Source organism: Notamacropus eugenii, chromosome 2 (assembly GCF_028372415.1).
Source record: "Notamacropus eugenii isolate mMacEug1 chromosome 2, mMacEug1.pri_v2, whole genome shotgun sequence".
NCBI classification, from domain to species: domain Eukaryota; kingdom Metazoa; phylum Chordata; class Mammalia; order Diprotodontia; family Macropodidae; genus Notamacropus; species Notamacropus eugenii.
Window position 1 is genome coordinate 151,617,032 of NC_092873.1, and position 17,399 is coordinate 151,634,430.

Sequence of the window (17,399 nt, forward strand, 5' to 3'; positions counted from 1 at the left end):
TTATGCAGGCGAGAGAGATGTACTTAATAAGCAAAAATCGGCATTATCCAAAGTATGCTTTCTTTTCGACTTGATTTTATACTCCCTGGACTTATCCCAATTTCAAACAGGCTGATCTGGGTAGTGAAAAAAAATGTTTTATACATTGCATGCTAATTAAGGTTCAGGAAGTGTGAGTATTCTCAGCAAATGTGTAAACATACCTTTATTTAGACATTTCTATTCTTGTTAAATGTATGAGATAAGATACAAGGTATTTTGTATTATTAAACTAATGTACTAGAATATCTAGTTATCATTTCATTTCCTATTCATCTCCTGAGTTTGGTGCATATAACCCAAATTTTATAATTTTTTTAGTTTTCTTAAGTGACCAACAATTTAAATATATTTTTCACTCAATTTTGCTAGCTGATGGGGGGCACAAATAATTAAATTGACCAAGTAATTTTCATTTTCTTTTAAAGTTGAGTTTTTTTGTTTTTGTTTTTATTGTTCTTTCTAAGCAGATTCAAAAGTTCTTATAATATGATTTGATTTTTTTCTGTGTGAAAAACTTAGCTTTCTCCAGTTAGTAATTCTTTACAAAAAATTGATATCTTTTGTTTTTGCATAATCTGTATTTCTTAATGTACTCATCCTGTCTTTCCAGAAAACCATCACTCATAAAAATAAAGATAAGAGATTATTCAATAGGCATTTATTAATTGCCAGCTACTGTGTTAGGTGTTATGGATATAAAGACAAAAATAAAATAGTTACTGCCTTCAGGGAGCTAACATTTTATCAAGCAAAGGATTTTAAATCAATTTCCTTAAATGAACTTGCAATTTTTTATATTATGCTTTAACCTTTTTGATAAAGTGAATTTGGAAAAAGAACATCATCCTGTGATATGTCTACCTTTTTTCCTCTACTTTAAAGCTCATATAAGGGGACTCTGGCTCATGAGCAGACACCATTAACTTGCTTGGCTGATGTGACCTGTTCATGTGGGGGAAACTAGAGAGTGTGCTCCCAGGAGAATTGTGATGTATAACACAACTGCCTTGGAAAGACCACAGAACATGTGTAGATAGTCTGCAACTAGTTCTAGTTGGTTAACCATGTAGTGAAGAAGAGGGTCTCTTTGACTGACTTCAGAGGCATTCAAAAAGTCCTTTCAGTAAGTTGCGACAACCACCTCTTCTTTTGCCTCAGTCACTCTTGGGGGGATTCTGTAGTGTCCTTTACAGTGTGAGTCCAGAAGGTCATTCCTTGTTCCTCAGGGCATCAATGCTGAACTGGTTGCAAAATCTTTCCTGGAATAACAGGATGCCAAGGAAGGTGATGGAGATATCACTCCTATCCAGAATGGAAGAGGGTGAACAAAAATACGGCTTCAGGGACCTCATGGCCTCAGAGCAGAGGAGAAGCCTTCTCCTATGACAGCATATTTTCATGCTGGATGGTGTGAGTAAATAGAATTACCAAGCAGGCTCAGATTCAAATACATAAAGAAGAGGTGACTAATGATGACAGTCCTTTTTGAAGATACCAAGAGTTATGGCTACATTGCCAACAGAAAAAGGTCCCTATTAACCACGTAGTAACCAACCAGAACAAGGTATATAATATCCATACATGTTCCACATTCTTTCTAAGGCATACTTTACCTTATAAATCATCATGATTCTCTCAGAATTCAGTTCCCCAGCATACTTCTTTTGGAGAGGTTGCATCAATTGAGCAAATGAATGGGATCTGTCCATGTGCCAGTGTCAAAGTCCTCAGTCCTTTGTTAACATATATATGGTTGTGAAATTATTCTAGTGTATAGAAATTGGCCCAGAAATATCTTTGAAATGTTATAACTTCCCAAGTGCCTAGACAATGTCCGGTGCATAAGAGGAGCTCAGTAAAAGTTGTCGATTGAGAAACACTCAATAGTATGTTTAAGTGGTGTTGTAAAGATTACAAGTAGTTCCTCTTGGCCTCATGTTTTCCTTCTCCAGTCTCTATTTTCAGGGCTATTTCACTCAAAAGCTTCCCTGGTAATCTTCAGTCTAGATGAGTTTGCACTTATTGAACCTCATAGACCTTGATATTATTAAGCTGCAAACACCTTCCCCAGGCATATCAGATGGAAGGTGTATTGCTGTACTTATTTTGTCTAGCATAATGAGTCTTGTTAGGACTACAAGTGAGAGATTCTTGATTACTGTGAAACACCTTTTCTATATAGTAGAAGCATGTGACCAGAGAGAAACAAGTCAAGACCAGAAGACCAAAGGATAACTGGTGGTCAGTCTTCATGCTGTATTTGTAGCCACACAGTTCTGGAACACTTAAACCAAGGTTTGTTAGCTTTGTGTCATGGACTCCTTTAGCTCTCTGGTGATGTATATGGACTTCTTTTCAGAATAATGATTTTAAATGAATAAAATAAAGTATGGAAAGTTGCAAAGGCAGCCAATTATATTGAAATAGAGATATTATTTTTTTCTCCACTCAAGTTTGCAGACACCCTGAAATCTGTCCACTGATCTCTTTCAGGGTCTATAGTCCACAGGTTAAGAACTTTTGATCTAGAGGAAGGTTCCAAGCACATTAGGTGGACTTCTTGTGATGAATCTGTAGGAGGGCATGGGCAAGAGTCACACACAGGAAAGAAAAGCATGAGTGGGAGATCCTCATGACCAGAAAGAATGCCCACATCAGTGAGATAATAAATCCATTGAAGTATCCAAGTAAGAAAGCTGACAACTTTTTCTTATGGAATCTTATTCTCCACAAATGTCCTTGTCTATTTCCTCTGTGTGATATGGAGGTAACCCTAGGTTCTTGAGGGTTATGCTAATGGAATAAAAAAAATCTAGAGGGTCTTATGAAACTAAAAAGCCTTCATATTTGAGCCCAACAATAGACTTTGCCTATTGTCCATGTCTGGCCTAACTAAACAAAGACAGAGGCTCATCACTAGCAGACTGGACATTTGGTTATCAGTCCTTGAAAAAGCTTTCTACCCTTGCTGCCTCCACTTTTCTTCATTTCATTCATTCCTCAACCTTATGCAATCTGACTTCTGACCTCATCATTCAGTTGAAAATGCTCCAAAGACAGTAATGATTTCTTAACTGCCAAATCTGATGGCCTTTTCTCAGTCTAGATCATTCTTGAACTATCTGTTTCATTTCACACTGCTGACCACCCATTCATCCTGGACACTATCCTTTTTTTTTTTTTAAACACTGACTTCTTCTAGATCTTCTCTTATCTGAATGATCACTCTTAAGTCTCTTTTTGTGGCTGTTCTATATTATGCCTCTTAACAGCACACACTATCTAAGATACTCTCCAACGCCATTCATTTTATACATACATACATATATACATATATATGTATATATATATACATATATATATATATACATATATATATATATACATATATATGTATATATATATATATATATATATATATATATATATATATTTCCAATACTCCAATGCTTTCCAAGGCCTTCTTTCTGTATATTCTCTTTTTTGGTAATTTCATTAGCTACCATGGATTTAACTATCATTGCTATGTAAATGATTCAAAGATGTGTATGCCAGCCCCAATCTCTACCCTGAGCTTCAGTCTCACATCACCAGTTAACTAGTGGACATTCCAAAATGGATGTCCCAGAAACATTTCAAACTCAACACATCTACAACTGAACTCTTAATTTTCCCCCCTGAATCCTCCCCTCTTCCCAACTTTCTTATTTCTGTCAGTCACTTTGACTTCTCTAGTCATCATAGCTTCAACACTGTTCTCTGCTCCTCATTCTCACTCACCCCACATGCCCAATCAGTCATCAGTCCTTACCACTTCTACCTCCACAAAATTTATAGCATTTGATTCCTTCCTTCTCTCCACTCACACAGTTACTATCTTAGTTCAAGTTCTTGTCACCAACCATCTAGATTATTGCAACAGACTCCTAATTAGTCTGTCTGCCTCAAGTCTCTCCCTACTTCCTCTCTTCTCTGTATGCAGCTGCCAAAGCAATTTTTCTTGAACACAGATCTGACCATCTGATTCCCCAATTCAATAAACCCCATTGGTTTCCTGTTGACTCTAGGATCACATTTAAACTCCTCTCTTTAGCTCTCCACCAAGATGAGGGAACTGGATTTCAACAACTATCCTCTTGAACCATGCTGGTACATTTTTAATCCGGTATCTTTTCTTTGTTACAGTCTCTTTGCTTGAGCTATCTTATCAGTGAAAAGGAACAGTTCATAATAAATTCTTTTCCAATTTAATTGACTCTTAGCTACTTCCCATTCAGGAGACAGCAGGGGAGAGCAGAAGCCTGTCCACAACTGTAACTCATCTGGTATAGTCAAACTGGTCAAGTTTCCTGGGAAACCCAGGAGAAAACTGCTTACTATAGCCCCTTAATGAACATGTCTTCCAGACTTAATGAAACATTCTATGTCTTGGAAAAAGCTTATCACTGTATTTTGGATCCAATTCTCACCAACAAGGAAGAATTCACTGCTAGAGCAGGAATGATGTGTTAGAGAAGAAGAGGGAAGCTGGGCAGTTTGACATGTACCTTTGATGTGGAGAATGTAGATTTCAAAGGGTTCAGAGAAAGAATACATAGGACCTAAATAGATTACATTCTACATAGACTAAAATTCTACAAGGGAAGTCAGACAGAGGATGATGAAAAACTTTCAAGGGTTAAATGATGAAGCTGCAAAGAGAAACACTTTAGATGAGGGATAAAGAATGAGATTTATCTGAAGAGTGCAATATAACTTCACACAGGCCTCACAAATTAACTTTGATTTTTGTAAAAAGAACAAAATAGGTACAGAAGATGGGAGATAAACACTAAAGTGCAATGACTCTATAAGAGTCTGAAATACTTCACTTTGATTTCTGGAAGAATTCTAGAAGCTATTATCAAAGTGATGGTTAATGAACATGTAGAAAATAAAAGGGGTGGTCATTAAGAACAAGTGTGGTTTCATCAACAAGAGATATAAGACTAATATTATGGGTTTTTTTGGATACATGATTGGCAGATAAGGGAAATGTATATAGTTGATTTATACTTCAGCGAAATCTTTGATAATATATTTCTTGCTATTCTTATCGAAAAGATGACATGTTATAGGCTAGAAAATAATAGTATGCTTAGAGGAATTCAAAGCTGGTCAAATGGACAGACCCAAGGAGTCTGTCTAACCAAACTAATGGTTTAGTGTCAGTTTAGTGTGCTCTTTAACATTTTTATCAATGACTTAGATAAAGATACAGGCAACTAATACGACAGATTTATAGATGAAACAAAGCTGAGAAGGCTAGCTAATATACTAGGTGAGAAAGTCAGGAACCAAAAATATCTTTGCTGGCTTAAACACTAGACTAAATTGAATAATATGAATTTCTTTTTGAATAATTATAACATCTTACAATGAAGGAATCAACTTTATAAGAGAAATGATTAACCAGAAGCTTCTCTGGAAGAAATCTAGGGGCTTTAGTGGACAACAAACTCCATCCAGCAACGGCAGCCAAGGGCTCAAATACAATCTTGAATTAAATGAAAGAAAGTATAGCTTCTAAGAATTAAGAAATAATAGTCCTATTATACTCTGCCCTGGTTAGAACATATCTGGAGTATTGCATTCATTTATGGATACTACAGGACTTCTATCAGTTGCAAAGCATTCAGAGGAAGGCAATTAAGATGATGAAAGCCATTGAGTCCATGCTATATCCTGAATGGCCAAAGAAACCTGGAATGTGCAGCCTAGGAAAGAGAAGAATCTTCAAATACTTGAAAGAATTTTATGTGGAAAAAGTATTAGACTCAGGGATGTGCTGGTAAATATTTAATAAGCGGCTATCCAAAAAACTGTATGTAGGACGCACTTTTAAGTTTAATTTGCCTTATTGACACTTTCTCCATCACTTGATTAAATCTCTAGGCAATCAACAAAGCAATGATTCAAGCCCTGCTTCACAGTGTTTGTTATCTTCTGAGGTGTAAATGTTCTCACTAAAAATTTAACTATTTATCCTCAAGAGTCCTAACCAGTGGGCTCTAGCACATCTTGGAGACTTGTTCTATTTGGCCAAAGAAGGTAACAATAAAAAAGAAGGAAAAATTGATTGTGAAAGTTGTAAAGCAAATTTAAGTTTGAAAACATTCCTATAGTGAAAACCATTCCAGAGTGGAAAGGGCTGAAATGAGACATGGTGGGTCACTCCTCACTGAAAACTTTCAGGCAATGAGTGTGTTGTAGGTGATATTCTTTATTAAGTATAGATTGGGCTAGATGGTGGTTAAAGATCCCTTCCATTGCTGAATTCTGTGATTGTGGTATTTAGTGAATTTCAAATACCGTTTCCAAATGTTAATTCAGTCATAAACTAAATAGGATAGATCTTGTGCCGAGTATGCATCCAAGGGACTTGAGAGGGATTTTTTTAAAGGGAATACCACAACTCCTGCTGGAATAGAAAATTTTTAGATCTACTGTCCTCTTCTGACACAATATCTGCCATTGAGAGGGTTAACAGTAGTAAGCAAGAGACTGTCTGCAGATGTAACTCATCTGGTAGAGCTGAGCCAGGCAAATTATTTGAAAGTCCCAGAAGTAAATTGTCCTACCATAGAACAAACTTTAGTGGTGGTACTTAATGACTGCCTTCTGGAAATAAAAATCCATGCCTTAGAATAAAGTTTATTATTTATATTTTACAGAATTCTGTGGGGAATAAAGATATTAGTCATGCATGATGCCTTTTAAATTGCTTCTTGGCAATCAATCGATTTTAGTGATTCATTGTTGGTGCTATTAGTCACAGCAATGCTAAAAACAGTTTTTCACTAGTATCCTCACCCAAGGGGCTCCTTCTGTATTGCCTACAAACATACTCATCTCTCTCTTATCCTCAAAACACCTCTCCCTCGATCCTTCCATCTCCGTTATCATTTTATATCTCGTCTCCTCTTTGTGGCTAAACTCTTTGAAAATGCTGGTCTACAATAGGCACCTCCACTTTTCCTCTTCACTTTCTCTTCTTAACCCTTTATAATCCAGTTTACAGCCTCATTATTCCACTGAAACTGCTCTCTCCAAAGTTACCACTGATCTCCTAATTGCCAAGTCTATCGGCCTTTTTCAGTCTTTATTCTCTTCAATTTCTTTGAATCTTTTGACGCAACTGATCATTTCTTTCTTGATGCTCTTTTCTCTCTAGGTTTTTGGGACACCACTCTTTCCTGCTCTTCTTCCTACCTATCAAACTGCTCCTTTTCCATCTCCTCTGCTGGATATTCACTTAAGTCGTACCCTGTAATCATAGATAGCCCCTAAGGTTCTGTCCTGGGCTTTTTTCTTATCCTTCCACACTATTTGGTGATCTCATCAGCTTCCATGGATAATCTAGCTACCATCTTTGTGCTGGTGATCCTCAAATATACCTATCCTGCCCTGATCTCTCTTCTGTTTTTCAATTTCATATCTCCATCTACCTTTCAAATATCTCAAATTGTATATCCAGTGGAATTGTAAACTCAGTATGTCCCAAACTGAATTCATTATCTTTCCCCCTAAGTCTTCCTCCCACTCTTCCCTATTACTGTATCCCCCCTGTTTCCATCCTAGATGACATCTTCAGCTCCTCACTAGCTCTTACATTCCATATCCTGTCTTTGCCATGGCTGGTCAATTCCATCTTTACAAATTTCTTAAATACACCTTCTTCTTTCCTCTGACACTGTCACCACCCTGCTTTAGGCCTTCTTCACCTTATCCTTGTACTATTGCAGCAGCATGGTGATGTGTCTGCTTGCCTTAAGTCTCTCTCCATTATAATACATCCCCTATTCAGTATCCAAAATGATTACCCTAAAGCACAAGTCTAAGCATGTCATTCCTATATTCAATAAACTCCAGTGGCTCCCTATCACCTCCAGAATCATGTGCAAAATTCTTTTTGGCATTCAAAACTTTTTATAACCTAGTGATCCCATTTTTTTTGTCTGCTTATGCTTTACCTGCCAATCTTTGACCCAGTGACACCAGTTTCTTTGCTGTTTCATGAAGAAGATATTCCATCTCAGCTGTAGGCATATCTGGAATGCTCTTCCTTCTCATTTCTTGTTTCCTGACTTCCTTAAAGTACCAAGTAAAATTCCCATTTTTTATAGGAATCCTTTCCCAATCCCTCTTAATTCTAATGTCTCTTAATTGTATCCTATATATTCTCTACATAGATCATTCGTACATACTTCATTAGATTGTGAGCTCCTTGTGAACAGGGACTCTCTTTTCCCTCATTTTGTGTATTCAACACAGCACAGTGACAGTAAGGGTTTAATAAAAACTTATTTACTGACTGATAAGTCTCATTTCCTTAATACTCTTGGCTTTTGCTTCCATCCCCCTCGAGTACTTTTCCTACTTCTGTATTTTTTCCTGTCTCAGTGCACTAGGCTATCTACTCTCTACAGAGTTCCCATAGCCCTAGTGTAATTCATTGCATTTTTCTTATATGTAAATTTTTGATTGAAGGAGAAAAAGTGCTTTTGTTAAAATTCATTCAGGGTGATACATAATATTTTCTTTATCCTAATCTTTTTTTCTTCCTCAAATTTCATTTGAACTTCTGGTCAACGAGACTAAGTTGATAAAGAACAAATAATTGAATTTTCAGTGAGGTATAACGACACAAGTCACTTGTTCTTAGTTGATAAGCCAAGGTAAGAGAAGGCACAAATACAACTTTGCTGACTGAGAAAAACATATCACAGAAAATTGTTTGATATGAGGAGCAAACATTTCTCAAAAAAAAAAAAAACCAAAAAACAAACCTAAGCTCCTTTCACAAAACATTTGCAGAATACACTAAAGAGGGATAAGACATGAAATGTTTTGCATAAAACATAATATGATTCTAATTCACTAATCCCCTAATCCTAAAGTTAGCTAGATCTTTGTATCTCTAAAAATAATAGCCCGTCTTTCATCTTTTCTAGCTTATATTTCACTATTAGTTGGATCTGCTATCTCTTTGAAGTCAGTATTCCCTCATTGGCCCATTGGCACCTTCTCACTCTGTGTGATTCTTATTAATATTTTTCCATAGAGCCTCCATAAAGGATTTTTCCATTGTGTTGAAGGGTTTCCTCTCAGTGTTATTAGTGCAGTCTTCTGACTGTCCCTCTGTTATCCCTTGCTCTTACTTCCTGTATTTCCTGAATTATGTAGCTTTATGCCACTTTTTGTCCAAGGTGATTATTAGGAATATATTTCAGCCTACTGGTTTCCACTATGGGTAAGACAGTGCAAAGTTCACACTAATATGTTAGTATTGTATAAGTAATATTCACATCACAAAGTCCTTGGGTAGATATAGAAATCTACATTCATCCATCACCATCACTCATCCCCCATATCCAATCAGTTGCCAAGTCTTATTGATTCTATCACCAAAGTATCTTTTGAAACAGTCCCTTTCTCATAGCTACCCCAATCTGGGCCTTCATCATCTCTCACTTGGTCTATCACAATAGTCTTTTAATTGGTCTTTCTGTATCAAGCTTCTCTCCTCTTTGAATATTCTCTTGCCACAATATTTTTATTTATCAGAGTACATTTCATTTCCTTTGCAGTAGAAATTAAAATTAAAAATACTTTTTGCCTTTTTTCATCCATAACAAATGTATGGGATTGGATTTCAGAGCTATCAAGGGGTAGAGCTGAGATTCAAACATAGGTGTCTTGAGTCCAAAAACAGGGCTTTTTTTGACAATATCAAACTGTGTGTAAAAATGAGCATATCTCATCCAGGGTGTTCAATCTTTCTTTTCCTTCCTATCTCACCAGTGTACTTCTGCATGGTCCTTTAAGCATTTAATTGAAATATATGAGTGTGTGTGTATAGACACACATATATATGTACACACACAACACAGAAGCAGTGTTGTGGCAATTTATGTTCTTATATTCCAGTCCAACCTGTTGGTAGGAGGAATATGAACATGTAGGGGAACAAACACCAATAACCCAATGCAGGTTGTAGGATAATGGACCCTAGAATGCGATTTAGGAGCTTCCTAACTACCTAATTAACTGTGTGACTCTGGGCAAGATATTTCACCTCTCTGGTCCTTAGCATTCACAAGTTAAAAATGAAGGGATTGGATGAGATGATCTCTAAATTCCTTTCCAGGTCTGACATCATGTAATTTCCTATATTCTTACGATGAAGTAGCAGCCTACAATGGAGGTGTTCCATCTCCAGGGACTTGTATTGAGGCAGCATGATGTGGCAGAAAGAGTGGGACCAACATTTTTGGGGGCTAATCCTGGCTCTGCCTCTAACAGGACCTCAAGCATTTATAATTTATTACCTTTCTGAGTCTCAGTTTCCCAATCAGTAAAATGAGAAGAATGAATCATTCCCAAATTGAAGGGAATGTGGAAGTTCTTCAGAAGTTTCCTTCAGGCTAGAAAATCTCAGTTCCTTTCATTGTTCTACCTATTTCATTGTATCCTGTCTTCTTCAATATCATCACTGTCTTAAAGGAGTGATTTTGTGATCAACTAATTACCATACTTTGGGACAGGGGTTCTTAACCTGGCATCTGTGAATTTGTTTTTCAATATTTATCAGTATTTCAATGTTTATCAATTTTTTGATAACTTCAATAAAATTTATTTCTTTCATAATCCTTCATATTTGACAATACTCATTTAAAAATATTATTCTGAGAGAGGGTCCATCAGGCCTCTCTAGATAGGTATTCATCCATGACATAAAAAGGTTAAGGTCTCTAGATCTGGGAACTCTGGACATGCACAGAACTCATGTGGCCTAATGAGGTGTTTGGGAAGATCTTCTTTGCAGCCACCAGAAATCTCAGAGGTACTAGAGGCAGGAAGAGACTGCTATGGTTCTTATGGATCTACCTTTAAAGTTTGGTCTACACTAGTTCTCTGGATAGTACAGAGACCTGTAGTCTCTGAAAAACTAGGGAAGTAACTTCTCAAATGATAAGTGGAGGGTTATAGTACCATAAGAATGGTGTAGTGCCAATGATGATTCTCCACAAGCTCTTTGGAAGGTGCTGGAACTTCAGAATAGGTCATAGCTGGTAGGTGGCAGTGGGAAGGCTACAGAGCCTTGATTTCTAGGAGTTATAGCTTTCCTTTGAGATTCTACCTTTGAAGGTTAGGCTGATAGTCATAGGAGAGGAAAACTTCAGGAAGTTGCATTGAGGGAAAAGGATTCACCTTATTCATGTAAGCCTGGTACAGTGGATAGAGCACTAGACCTGGAGTTGAGAAGATGTTAATTCAAATTTGGCCTCAGACACTTATTAGTTGTGTGTCCCTGGACAAGTAACTTAAACTCTGTCTTCTTCAGTTTCTTCATCTGTAAAATGTGGGCAATAACAACACCTACCTTGTGGAATTGTTGTGTGCATCAAATATCATATTTGTAAAGCATTTTGCAAATATTAAAAGACTATTTTTATGATTGCAGTGGCAACTTTCAGATGGTTCCCTGAGGTTATAGTGCCAAGGATTGGATCACAGTGCCTCCAGAGAAAGTCAGTGCCCCGGTGAGGATGTCAGCAACAAAGGTGGCTCAACAACTTTCCTTTTTAAAAATATACAAAAATGGTTCCATCTCTAGTATATATCAAGGGTATATTAGTTTTACAGTTCCTAGATGATAAGAGAAGATTCTAGGACTGGTAAGCATGGTATTAAAATGCATATCAGGAAATGGAAATCTGAAAAATTAAAAAATAAAAAAAACTTAAGAACTTTGATTAGTGCAATGACCAAACATGTAATGATATGTGCTACCTACCTCCAGACAGAGAAGTGATGAACTCAAGATGCAGAACAAGGCATATACATATACATATATACATACACACGCATATTTGTATTGGATGTTGCCAATTTGGGGATTTATTTTGCTTAACTATGCATATTTTTACCAGTTTTTTGGGTCTGCTTACTTTTAATGGGGAGGTGGATGAGAGGGGAGAGAAAATCAATTGTTGTTCATTGAAAATCTTAAAAAAATATTTTAAAGGAATTGGACATCTGTTGTCTATAATCCCTGGACCTAGGATGCTACAGAGTGGCTTCACTTGGACTGACGTGAATATTACTGTGATTTTTGGAAATAAGGAAAGAGCTTCTCTATATTTCAGGACTTTGAGGCAGAATAGTGACAGGTTACAAAATTGCACAGGTAAACAGGAGAATATTAGTAGGTACTGAACTCCCAAGGAGTGTCCTAATGATTCTTTTCTTAATCTCTCAATCCCTTTGATGGCCTGCAGGGGAAATGGCCTTGATCCATGTTGAAGGAAGGTTTTTAGGAGTTATAGCTTTACTGTGAGATTCTACCTTTGAAGGTCAGGCTAATAATTGTAAGAGAGGAAAACTTCAGGAGGGTGCGTTGAGGGAAAAGGATTCACCTTATTCATGTCAGCTTGGTATAGGGGATAGAGAGAGCTGGCCTCTGAGTATGGAAGCCCTAGACTCCAGTCCTGCCTCTGGTGCATTAGGATAGCTAGGTGGTAAAGTGAATAAAGTGCTAAGCCTGAAGTTAGGAAGACTCAGGTTCAAATCTAGCTTCAGATGCTTATTAACTCTGTGACCCTGAGTAAATACCTCAATTTCTATTTGCTTCAGTTTCTTCAACTGTAAAATGGGAATAATAGCACCTATCTCACAGGATTGCTGGAAGGATAAAATGAGGTAATATTTATAAAGCATTTAACATGGCATATAGTAGGTGCTTAATAAAGCTCATTCCTTTCCATTCTCCATGTTAGCTGTTTGATTCTGGTCAGGTGATTTCACCTCTCAGTTACTCAGGGTAACTCATTAAGAAGAACAAGTGTCAATCTGTAAGGAGTTAACTCATTAGGAAATTCCCCATACTAAAAGAATCACAGATTTTTCTATGCTCTTCCCATCCCCCCCACTCCAAATGTATGTGCATACAGTTTTGAACATGCAATATCAAATCTTTCAAGAGAATATCATTTAAAAAATTCTAAGTAACAGACATCCTTATTTTTTAATGTTTTTTATTGACAGTTTCTATTTTTCATCTGATTATCCTAATTTTCCCTCTCCCAGAGAGTCATTCCGTTTATTAAATAGTATTTTCTCCAGTTATCCTGATGAATATCTGGTCACTGGATCCAGATGGCTCAGGAGGGGAAAGGGAGGCTGGTGATTTTACACAGCCCTCCCTCACTCAAAACAAAGTCAAGTGCAAGTCATGTCATCATTTCTCTGATGGCATGGTCTTCTTCGAAAACTAAGGATGAACACAGACAGACAGATTTCTTAGGAGGAAAAAAAGTCACCACAGCTTATCAATACACTAAAAGTGTTTGAAAACATGTGCAATATGTAACACCTGGGCTCAGGGGAAAGGTGGGGATGTCTTCTCATATCTCTTCTTTTGAGTCTTGCTTGATCTTTATAATTTTGTTACATTTACTTTGAATTTTTTGGTATGTAAATGCTCTTTTCATTTTATTTTTATAGTCACTGTGTGTATTGTTTTATGGGCTCTGCTTACTTCAGTCTGCATTAGTTCATGTAAATCTATCCATGCTTCTTTATATTCATCACATATATCATGGAAGCCCAACTCCTTTAAAATAATTTAAAAAAAATTTTTCAATGAATAATAATAGATTTTCTCTCCCCTCCCATCCTCCTCCCCATTAAAAATAAACAAACACAAAAATTCTAGTAAAAAAAATATACATAGCTAAGCAAAATAAATGCCCAAATTGACAACATCCATTACATATATGTGTCTATGTGTATGTGTGTATGTACATGTACATGTATATGTAAATGCCTCATTCTGCATCTTGAGTTCATCACTTCTCTGCCTGGAGGTAGGTAGTATGCATCATCACATATTTGGTTATTGCACTAATCAAAGTTGTCTTCAAAATCAGTACATTTTGCTTGAATCGAAAGCATATTTTCTTGTAATGCTATTGCCTTTTGCTTTTCTTCTTTTAGATTATCCTTCCCTTCCATGTGTTTACATTCCTGATCAGTTGTCCTCTCTTTTGTTTCTTTGGTAAGCCATTGTAGATTCAAGTTTTTCTGTTCTGCCAATATTCTATTGTGCAAGCCATGAATTCTACTGTGATAATTCTAATTTCTCTTTTAAACCACTTGAGAATAGTATGTTGTGGTTCCATTTTCTCCTCAAATTCCAAAGGGCCCTCTGTCTTACCAAGTGCTAGGTCACTTTCATTTGTTTTGCAGTGTTTATTCATAGATAGTACTACTGCATATAAGCAAGGTTTTGTTTTCTTATCCAATCTCTTTCATTTTATTGGATTGTTTAATCCATGTACATTTAAAGTAAACTTGTTTACTAGATCAGGAGGCCATGTTTCCTTCTGTTAAGGTTTTCCATATTGATTTAACTGCTTATACTCAAGGTCTTTGAGTTTTCTTCTTCCTGAGATCCTTGGTAATTTAAGTCTCCCCCCACTCATCCTTATTTTCCCCTATTACTCACTTTCTAACTTCCTCCTCTTTGTTGATAGTTTCCCTGGGGCTGGATCTCAAAACTTCTCAGACTCTTTCCACAGTGGGCATTTCATGGTTCACCACCTCCAAGTGCCTCTGCCACAGGTGACTTTTCAGAGAAAATAACTCATCCCAGCTGGATGCTGGGCACCTTCCTTCAGTCTTAATGGAGTGCCACTAAGTCATAAATTGTCCCCCTCTCCTACTTCCCACAGAGAATTATCATGTTTCATCTGTTCCTCATTTCTTTAGCTCATCAGTAAAAAGTGTTGCAGCCTTGGTGCTACTCCAGTGAATGTTGATTTCTGTTGTTTGGATTTGAGTCTCCAAGATTCTGGAAGAGAGGAGAGAGGCTGAGGTGTAAGGTTAAACTCTATTTCAATTCTAGACACATAGTTTGCTCCTTTCTCTCTGTGTCTCTGCTCTTCTGCAGAGATCTTTCGTAGTACAGAGTAATTAGGTAACAGGCTTTTGGCTTCAGGAAATTTCTGGAGCTATGGCATTGGAAAGAAGAGGAGAAGCTGCTTTTTTGCTGTGAGCAGGTGGGTCAAGTTGATTACTTACAGCCTTGCTGTTAGAAGCATGGTGGTAGGGGAAAGAGTGATATGACAAGGCCTATCTTTAGTTATGGACTAAAGATATGTCAATTTTTCCTTGTAAGAAAGAGGCATTTTGGGCACTGAAACTGAGCAGCTAAAAGTTGAAAGCCTAGCAGATGTCCCTGACGATCTAAAAGCCCAAAGATGGTAGGTAAAGGGAAGGGAGGGTAAAAGAAACAACATTTATTAAGAATCTACTCTGGACCAGGCACTATGTTCAGTGTTTTATACGTATTATCTCATTTGATCCTCACAACAGCTCTGTGAGGAAGGAGCTGTTATTCCTCCCCACTTTACAGCTGAAGAAACTGAGGCAGACAGAAGTTAGATGACTTGCCTAGGATCACACATACTAAGTGTCTGAGGATTTGAAATCAAGTTTTCCTGACTCCAGGCCCACTACTCTATCCACTTTGACACCTATTTTCTTGGCAACAAGGGCAAGTTCAGTGATCATAAAACCAGTTAATTAAGGTCCTGAGGTTGGTGTGGGAGGGAGTTATTTTTAGTTGTTAGAAGGATGATCAGTCTTCCCTGTCCATTCACTAACATTTAGTAGCAAATGCTCCCTAAATGAATGGTTACGTGACAAGTTTTTGACACACCAAAGGAAAAAAAAAGATACCCTCACACACAACTTAAACTGTATATTCTAGTGAAATTAATTGAAGGAAATTTTTTTACAGTCAACTGGGGCCCTAAAACCAGAGACTGCAATTCTTTCAGTTCTTCTAAGGAGAATGTATTTTGCATCAGGTCTATAGATAGAGTCTTATGCCAATCATCCATACCATGTATCCCCAAATTGGGTCAGCTAGGTGGTGCAGTGGATAGAACACCAGTGCAGGAATCATAAGGACCTGAGTTCAAATCTCACCTCAGACACTTGACATTCACTAGCTGTGTGACATTGGGCAAGTCACTTAACCCCAATTGCCTCATCCTGGGTCGTCTCTAGTCATCCTGATGAATATCTGGTCACTGGATTCAGATGGCTCTGGATGAGAAGTGAGGCTGGTGACCTGCACCCTCCCTCACTCAAGAACAAAGTCTAGGGCAAGTCATATCATTATTTCTCTGATGGCATGGTCTTCTTTGGCAATGAAGGATGAACACACTGTATCCCCAAATCAGTTTGCTTCCTAACTTTTCCTTTGTAGATAGATGCAAAGTTCCATCTTTGATCTAGATTGGTTATACTTTACTGATTTCCTCATTTTCCAGAGATTTTAGGACAACGATTGCTGGAGAAACATAGTTTGTCTACTGCTTCTGTTCCTAAACTTATGCTTTGGAATCTTTGGGCATGACAGTTGATTAATGGGATGAATAAGGGAGAACAGGAATGGAAAGGCATGGAGAGTCAGGTTTACCCTATGGCAGACTACAAATTTATTACTCAGCACACAGAGGTGGAGTTCTGCTCTCATAGCCTTGAACTAAGGTTTATGAAACATTTCTTATATGTCTGTTCCCAGAGCTCAGGATAGCAAATAATATCAACAAAAAAGATAGAGGTGTTATTCAGTCTGTCTGTGGACTAAATTGCTGACTTAACTCTTACCTCTCCTGAACCATTCTCAAAACTCTAAAGCAACATAGCTTCCCTAGAGAGCCACATATGAGAGGGAGTGCCTCAAGAGTCACAAATCTTTTGCATTGATTCCTATTTCTTGAGTATTTATTGGGGGCACAATAATATTATAAGTATATTTTCTCATGAGGCAATACCTTCTAGACTTCAGAACACAACCCACCTCATTATCTTCAACGGAAAAGGTACAAATTGGAGAGTGACATTGACTTTCATAGCTTGTGACATTCTTTTAGAAAGTAGAGAGTATTAACTTTAGTTCTTTCTTCCCTCACTATCTGTGGTGGTGTAAGATCAGATCAAAATAGGACTGGGCAATAAGCTTTTTATAGCAATTCAGGTTTAAAAGGAATACAAGATTTGCCCTGAGGATTTCTACATGAATGATACCATGAAAGGCTTCTAGACATAGCTTCATCAACTTGGCTGTTCAGAGAGCATTTGCATTATAAGAGGACTTTGTAGTAAGTCAATTTCAATATTAATATCTCCATTGATTCATTGTGGAATAATGGGAAGAGTAGATGGCAAAGTTTTCCTTCTCAACAGCTACTCTTCTCATTCTGGTGGAAAATTTCACAGCTAAACGTTTGATCCAGTTC

The 17,399-nt window shown here is 37.2% G+C and overlaps 1 long non-coding RNA gene across 2 annotated transcripts in view; it reads left to right on the forward strand.

Moving 5' to 3' along the window:
* LOC140526453 (uncharacterized) overlaps positions 1 to 17,399 on the forward strand; it is a 130,788-nt gene that overhangs the window by 33,182 nt on the left and 80,207 nt on the right. For both annotated transcript variants that reach the window (XR_011974377.1, XR_011974376.1), the window contains one exon: positions 11,549 to 11,648. This is a non-coding gene — a long non-coding RNA (uncharacterized lncRNA). The remainder of the gene's footprint in view (positions 1 to 11,548; positions 11,649 to 17,399) is intronic.